This window comes from Desmodus rotundus, chromosome 3, assembly GCF_022682495.2.
Source record: "Desmodus rotundus isolate HL8 chromosome 3, HLdesRot8A.1, whole genome shotgun sequence".
NCBI lineage: Eukaryota > Metazoa > Chordata > Mammalia > Chiroptera > Phyllostomidae > Desmodus > Desmodus rotundus.
In genome coordinates this window covers 93405607-93413358 of record NC_071389.1, presented here as the reverse complement: position 1 = coordinate 93413358, position 7752 = coordinate 93405607, and positions in this window count along the sequence as shown.

The following is a 7752-nucleotide window of genomic DNA, read 5'->3' as shown; positions in this document are numbered from 1 at the left end:
ATTTGCTAAACCTGACGACCTTATTCCAGGAAGAGAAATCACTGGAAGCCTGGAGGAGCTAATCCTAAAACGTGTAAGAGGAAGTGGACCAAAGTAGAGCAAGGAGTAGACTTGGGTAGATGCTGTCATGTGCTGTTCAGATCCCCAATTCTTGGGCTTCTCTGGAAGATGCTTCTCAGGAGGCATCCCTGGTTGCTCCCACTAAAGAAAAAAACCACCTTGAAATCCATGCCTCCTTCCAAGGAAAGCCTGCACCTTTGACTGATGGCCCTGTCCTTTCACCCCAACTTGTAGCTAGCACTTCTTACCTCCTGAGCTCTGTGCAGCATTGGCTGAGGCCTTTCTGGTAGGGCATCGCATGCATCTCAGCTTCTCCTCCTGCCCAATCCCGCTTCTTTCCCCTGGCTACACTGGTATTTGACCCAAGAGCACTCCCTAATGAACACCCCACAAGCTAACCTTCATCTCAGGGTCTGCCACTGTCCCTCACTTAGAGGCTAAGGGAGGGTAGCACCACATTATATTCTTGTACCCAAAAGCATGCCCTTAGAGGCAAGACACATTCATTTTTAGAGCTCATTGCTTTGAGGCAATTACCATTTTTAGATGCTGTGTTTCAAAAATGATCAAGAGACAATTCCATATTTCCAAATGTAAGGAAGCAAAGGGACACTGTCCCAAAGGAACTGCAGCATTAACCTATATCAACCTGGATGTTGGGATATCATCCCAAATGTCCCCTGTCTAGTCCCCCATAAACCTTTTCCTTCTCCAGACTTCTTCACTTACGTTCTTGGTTATACTAGTCCCCTAATCTCTGAGGTTGGAATCTCTCCAGTGACCTTTGACTCCTACCTCATTGCACCATAGGCACCCTAACCCTTGTGCACTCCTCCTCCCCTTCTGTAATTACTCCTCTATCAACTCCTCTCCTGTACAAGAGCTCCCTGCCTCTTACCTGAGTCCTCCTAAGACTCCTGGACTTTCTTTTCTCTGCTGCCTTACCTACACTACAGCCAGGCAATTCTTCCTTCAGTACAATTCTTACCTTGAAACAAGGGAATATGAGTCATGGTGATGTAAAGCCTAAGGAACCAGCACATGGTTTTCCCTGTATCCTTTCTGTATGCCATGTAACTAGGAACATTTTAAACAGATGCTGCTCTGCCAGCCTGCATTCTGAGTGGTGATGAACAGCAGTAAATAATTCATGTGAATGAGCAGTAGCTCTGTGTGGTTGTAAGCCCCTGAGGTTTGGGGACTTGTTACCACAGCATAACCTAACCTTTCCTGAAGATACATTGGACTACCCAGAGTGCCCTTGGATCTTAGAAGTAACATTTCATATGTGACAAGTGATGGGATGCTGTTTTACAATGTTCAACTGAAAAGGAAGTTGATGAACTTTAGAATAACCCAACATTAAGGACTTCTATTGATGGGAGGAATTAGAGAAAGCTATCTGCTTTTCACCTCTTGCTTCAATTTTCAAAAAATTGCCCAAAGTCATTGCAAACCATTTACATTTTTGTTGGCTTGGTGAAGGGACTTGGCAGTATCAAATGGTCCCTTGTTAAAGGCCAAGTCACTACTTACGTAGAAAGAAAGAAAATGTTACAAGGAGACTTCTTAGAATACTGGCAAGAAGAAGAGGCAAAATGGGAACAGTTGTTTGTAAACCAAGGGAAAGGAGATGACATTGCCTTAGTGTCTTTGACTATGTGACCTTTATTTCATAATTGGTTAAAATGACAAGTTCAATTTCCTATAAGCCTGGAAATGGGTTATTCTCTGTGCATAGGAGATAGCCATGCATGTCAGCTCTGCACCCTAAAAAGAGTTCACAAACTAGCCCTGAACAGTCCTGTTCTGGGGATCCTCAATGCTGCAGCTCTGCAAAGTTCTTTCATTGAAGAAACTCAGAGCACTTTGCAAATTAAATTAGGGATTTCTGGTCAAGATGGAGGCATAGGTAGACATATTTTGCCTCCTTGCACAACCATAAAAAGGATTACAACTAACCTCAAAACAGAAAACACCCAGAACTGCAAGAAAATCAAACTGTATAGAAGTCCAACAACCAAGGATTTAAAGAAGACATATTCATCCAGATGGGTAGGAGCAGCAGAGATGGGGAGTAGGAGCAGAGAGGATGTGGTGTGGTGGCAGCAAGGTGGCAGCCAGCAGAATGGGCAGTCCCACAATAAGGGTAGCTGGAGAGGGAGCCCAAGGCCAGTTCGGGCAGCCCAGGGTTCTAGCACCAGAAAAATAAAGCCTCATAACTCCTGGCTGTAAAACCAGTGGGGGTTGGGGTGGCGAAGGAAACTTTCAGTCTCCCTGGAGAGTCCATTTAAAGGGCCCACAGGGTCCTAGAATGTATGCAAAACCATCCACTCTGGGAACCACCACCAGGACAACAGCTAGAGGGGTGCCAGTCACATAGGTGACTGGAGGCAGGGCAAGTGCTGAACAAGCCTCCAGCAGTCAGGCAGCAGCATTGCCCCCTCTCAGACCCCTTCCCCACATACAAAGCTACAAAGTGGTGAAGCAGGCTGCCCCTACACTGGCAATTACCTAAGCCTCCGCCCCTTACAACATAACAGGTGTGCCAAGACAGGGAGTCAGAGCAACTCTACCTAATCCAAACAAACACAGGGAGGCTGCCAAATCAAGGAGACAAAGAAATATGACTCAAATGAAAGAACAAAACCAAACCACAGGAAAAGAACTAAGCAAAATGGAGATAGCCAACCTATCAGATACAGAGTTTAAAACACTGGTGATAAGCATGCTTAGAGATCTCACTGAGTATGGCAAAAGCATAAGGGAAAAAATGAAGGCTACACTAAGTGAAATAAGGAAAAATCCACAGGGAACCAAAAGTGAAAGGAAGGAAACCAGGGTTCAAATCAACAAATTGGAACATAAGGAAGAAATAAACAGTCAACCAGAACAGAATGAAGAAACAAGAATTAAAAAAAAAAAAAAAAAAGACTCTGGGACATCTCCAAACATGCCAACTCCCGAATCATAGGGATACCAGAAGAAGAGGAAGAACAAGAAATTGAAAACTTATTTGAAAAAATAATGAAAGAAAGCTTCCTTAATCTGGTGAAGGAAATAGTCATACAAGTCCAGGAAGCTCAGAGAGTCCCAAGCAAGTTGGACCCAAAGAAGACCACACCAAGACACATCATAATTAAATTGCCAAAGGTTAAAGATAGATAATCTTAAAAGCAGCAAAAGAAGAGAGTAACCTACAGAGTTCCCATAAGACTACCAGCTGATTTCTCAAAAGAAGCATTGCAAATAAGAAGAGACTGGCAAGAAGTGTTCAAAGTGATTAAAAGCAAGGACCTACAACCAAGATTACTCTATCCAGCAAAGCTGTCATTTAGAATTGAAGGGCAGATAAAGTGCTTCCCAGACAAGGTAAAGCTAAAGGAGCTCATCATCACCAAGCCCTTATTATATGAAATGTTAAAGGGACTTGTGTAAGTATAAGAAGATCAAAACTATGAGCATTGAAATGACAACAAACGCAACTATCAACAACTCAACCTAAAAAAACATAACTAAGCAAATGACTAGAACAGGAACAGAATCATAGATATGAAAATCATCTGGAGGGTTATCAGTGTGGAGGGGGAAGGAGGAGAATGGGGGGGAAGGTGCAGATATTAAGAAGCACATATTAGCACATACAAAATAAGCAGAGGAATGTTAAGAACAGTATAGTAAATGGAGAAGCCAAAGAATATATATGCATGATCCAGGGACATGAACTAAAGGGGGGGATTGATAGAGGGAATCAGGGTACAAGGTGGAAGGGTGCAAAGGGGGAAAATTGGGACAACTGTAATAGCATAATAAATAAAACATACTTAAAAAAAGAGAAAAAGAAAATTAAATTAGGAAGTACATGCAGCTCTACAAGAAAACAGTTCAGGTGTGTGTCCCCTATTGCTAGTACCATGGAATTTATCACGTTACAAAGAAAGTCCAACTCAATTACTTTAAACTGGGTTGTAGTGTGAGCATTTAACATATAATTTCATCTCTGGGGCATTTCATCTTGACTCTCCTGTGTAAGTAGCTTATAAGGTTAGATTTTTTTCAGAGTGTTACCTATTTGAGTGTGGTGGTTGAGAAGTAGCACCCATTTCCTCCAATTTCCTTAAAGTGAATATAGCTTTGTGAAGAAGAATGAAGTGAAGACAAGCAGTTAGTTCAGTGGCTTTGAAAAAAAATGCAGCTTTTTGTACTTTGAACTTACCATAACCAAAAAGGCCACTGAGCTGCCATTAATGGTTCTAAGTCAGAGCAGAAAGAATAAAACAGTTATTTAGGATTGAAGGAAGGTTCAGTGCTTACCTGCTGCCAACTTGCACATCACAGATGAGGGGAATGAGGTCAGTAAGACTGCATCTCATCTTATGCGTGTTGACTTGACCAAGGAGTTCCAGAGTGGAATGAAAGGGCCATCTCCAGACTGACAGGCTTGCACTCAGAGGCTGATTCTGAGACATGAATGCAACAGTCAGCCAAATGCCTATACACTAAGAGAAAGAACAGTTGGTCAGAATGTGTCCTTGGGCAAGACATTTGGACCTCAGTGGACATCTTTGATCTCTTTCCTTATCTGTAGAGTAAAGCTGAATATTGCCTGCCTTGCCCACCAGGCATTTTTGGTTGAGAGATCAAATGAGATAAAGTCAATGAAACTTCCCTAAATGTTGAACCACAAAATAATGGTGACAATGCTGATTTGTTGAACACTTGGGATGTGCCAGGCATTGCACTAAGCATCATTTCATTATCACAGCACAATAGGATTTAAGAAAGCCATTGCCTTCATTGTACATGGGAGGGTAAGACTTTGGATAAATAGTTCATCCATGATCTCACAGGTTTGAACGAGGTCTAGCTGATTCTCCTACCCAAGCATTTAATTATCAATAATACTATATCAATAATACTATATCAGTAATATATCAATAATATCGATGTAATAGTAACAATACTATAATGCTATATAACACCATATAATGTATATTACTATAGTATGCTGGTACTTACTATACTGGTACTATATTACTGTGTCACTATAGTACATAGTATAGTACTATATTGTATATTGCATAGTCATATTACTATTTATGTAATAATATAATAATACATGAATAATATAATGTATTACCACCATATGACATTATTATGAGGTGATTATTACCATGGTCATATGAGGTAATTATTACCATGGTTAATGGTAATAATTAATAGTGCATACTTACATAACCAAAGAGCAGTAGGGGAGATATTTATCCTATATGAACTACATCATAACAACAAAACATTTTTAGTATTTTCCCAATTTCTTGCAAGTAATTAAAAAAAGGATTGCCCTTTAAACTTTTCAAGGATATATTTGCATTGCTTTTAACATGCCCTGGCCGGTGTGGCTTAGTTGGTTGGAGCATGTAGCCCGGTAAACTGGTTGGAGCCCATGCCTAGGTTGCCGGTTCAGTCCTCGTCAAGACAATTGATGTTTCTCCCATCGATGTTTCTCTCCCTCTCTTTCCCCCTCCCTTCCCCTCTCTCTAAAGTCAATAGGCATGTCTTTGAGTGAGGATTAAAAAATTTTGTAGCCCCCCCACCCCTTTAAAGGATGAAATTAGTGGTAATAAGGACATCAAGAGTTTTAATGGTTAGAATATATTATTGCTTATATTGTCACCTCATCATAAAAAAAATCACTTAGAGTAGATCAATATGACAAATGAGTAAACCAGAAGATGGCGTTGAAGATTAGCAATCACACAAGGTAGACTGGTAAAGTCTCAGAAAGTTTCATACAATGACTGTTGTTTTGAACTTCTAAAAGTAGATGAATGAGAAAAAATGTTGAAACTAACTAAACCTGGTGCAGAGGACACATGTACGAAAGTATGAAAAGCTCTGGTTTGCCATTTTTTGTTCTTAGCAATCTTCTTCTGTCTGTTGTTTATGAACATTGTGGGGAAAAGAAACTCACTGACTAAAATGTAAGGCAACACGAAGACAGTGTTCTTCACTTCATGCTCTTGAGATATTCCAAGTTCCTAGAGCAGTTCCTGACAAGTAGTAGGTGCTCAAAATGTATTTGTTGAATTAATGAACCTGTGAAAGGACAAGAAAGGAAGAACAGGTTGTGACCAGATTTTTCTTTGAACAAAACCCTGTTGTTTATTACATAGATTCTGATAATGGAAAATTTACTTGGGTGAATAAAAATATGTCATCCTGTTAATTTCTGAGAAAGTCCATGCGTTTTAGGAAAAGTGTACCTAATCTATGTCTCACTGCCTTTTTTTTTTTTTTGTAAACTAAACTTAGTGGGGTTTTTTTTGGGGGGGTGGGGGGTTGTAGGAGACATTGACCCAACATATGAGATTAAAAGAAAAACTGAGAAATAAGTGAAATCAAAAGCTTTTCAAAAGTTGTGAGTTGACCTGGGGTGATGGTGGTCTAAAATCATATAGAAACTGGTGAGCTGAAGGTTTACCTGAAATTGCTAAGTAAATAAACATGCTCAGGATATCCCAAATGGTGTGGTGAAAGTTTAGTGGGCAGATGGTCAGGGAATTAATTTTTATATTAAGGACATCTTGGAAAATTAAGTAAAATTTCTGGTCCACTTAAGAGTTATTATTATTCTGGACATTTATAGTAAATTGCTTCCTACTAGGTTGAGGTTTAAACTATGTCATTTTAAGATGAACTTAAGTACAGAAGCAAATATTCACTTGGAGATTTCAGGATCCCTCCCTTACCTCCATGTAGCTGTAATTGAAACTTCGGGGACTATGCATTGCCTTCTGAGTCACTTCAGTTCACCAGTTTAATAGATGCCAAATTATGAGAATTTCAAACATGCAGACAGTATTTGAGCCACAGTTTATAGTTCAAGGGATCTGGGCCATTTCCTCTTTTTTTCTTTCTCTTTCTTTCTTTCTTTCTTTCTTTCTTTCTTTCTTTCTTTCTTTCATTCTTTCTTTCTTTTTTCCTTCCTTCCTTCCTTCCTTCCTTCCTTCCTTCCTTCCTTCCTTCCTTCCTTCCTTCCTTCCTTCCTTCCTTTCTTCTTTCCTTTCTTCCTTCCTTTCCTTTCTCTCTCTCTCTCTCTCTCTCTCTCTCTTTCTTTTTTCTTTTTAATGAGCACTCTGTTCTGTATACACCGCAGAGGGGCAGAGTTCTTGCGGACAGCTGCGGGACTAAAGATGCCTCGCACCCACTCACAGTTCTTCAATATGGACAATTCCTCCGTCTTTGGTTACGTGCTCTGCAATCAAAGTCCCCTTCGCATCAGATTCCCGCTCCTACACATCCCCCACTTCCCGCCCTAACCGCACAGCAGTCGTTTGGGTGTTATTAGTTATCCACCGGCCTCCAGCAGGTCCTGGAGCTGAGGCGAGGTCCCGATTTCGCGCCTTGCCTCTTGCAGGAAACCACCACGAATGAGGGCCGTCGAGGTCGTGCGTTCCCAACGCAAGTAAAGGGAAGAGGGTGGCGGAGGGAGCCGGAGTCTCCCGCCTAGCGCCGCCGACCGTCGTGTGCGGGCGCCCCCGAACCCTTGGCCCCGGACTCGCTGGCCAGTCCTGGCTCTCAGCTCCCAGCGCTCCTTCCCCGCCCCTCTCAGGCACAGTCAGCCCCGCCCCGACCTAGGCTCCGCCCCAGCGCGGCTTTTAAGCTCTTAAAGTTCCTCTTTCTCACCTC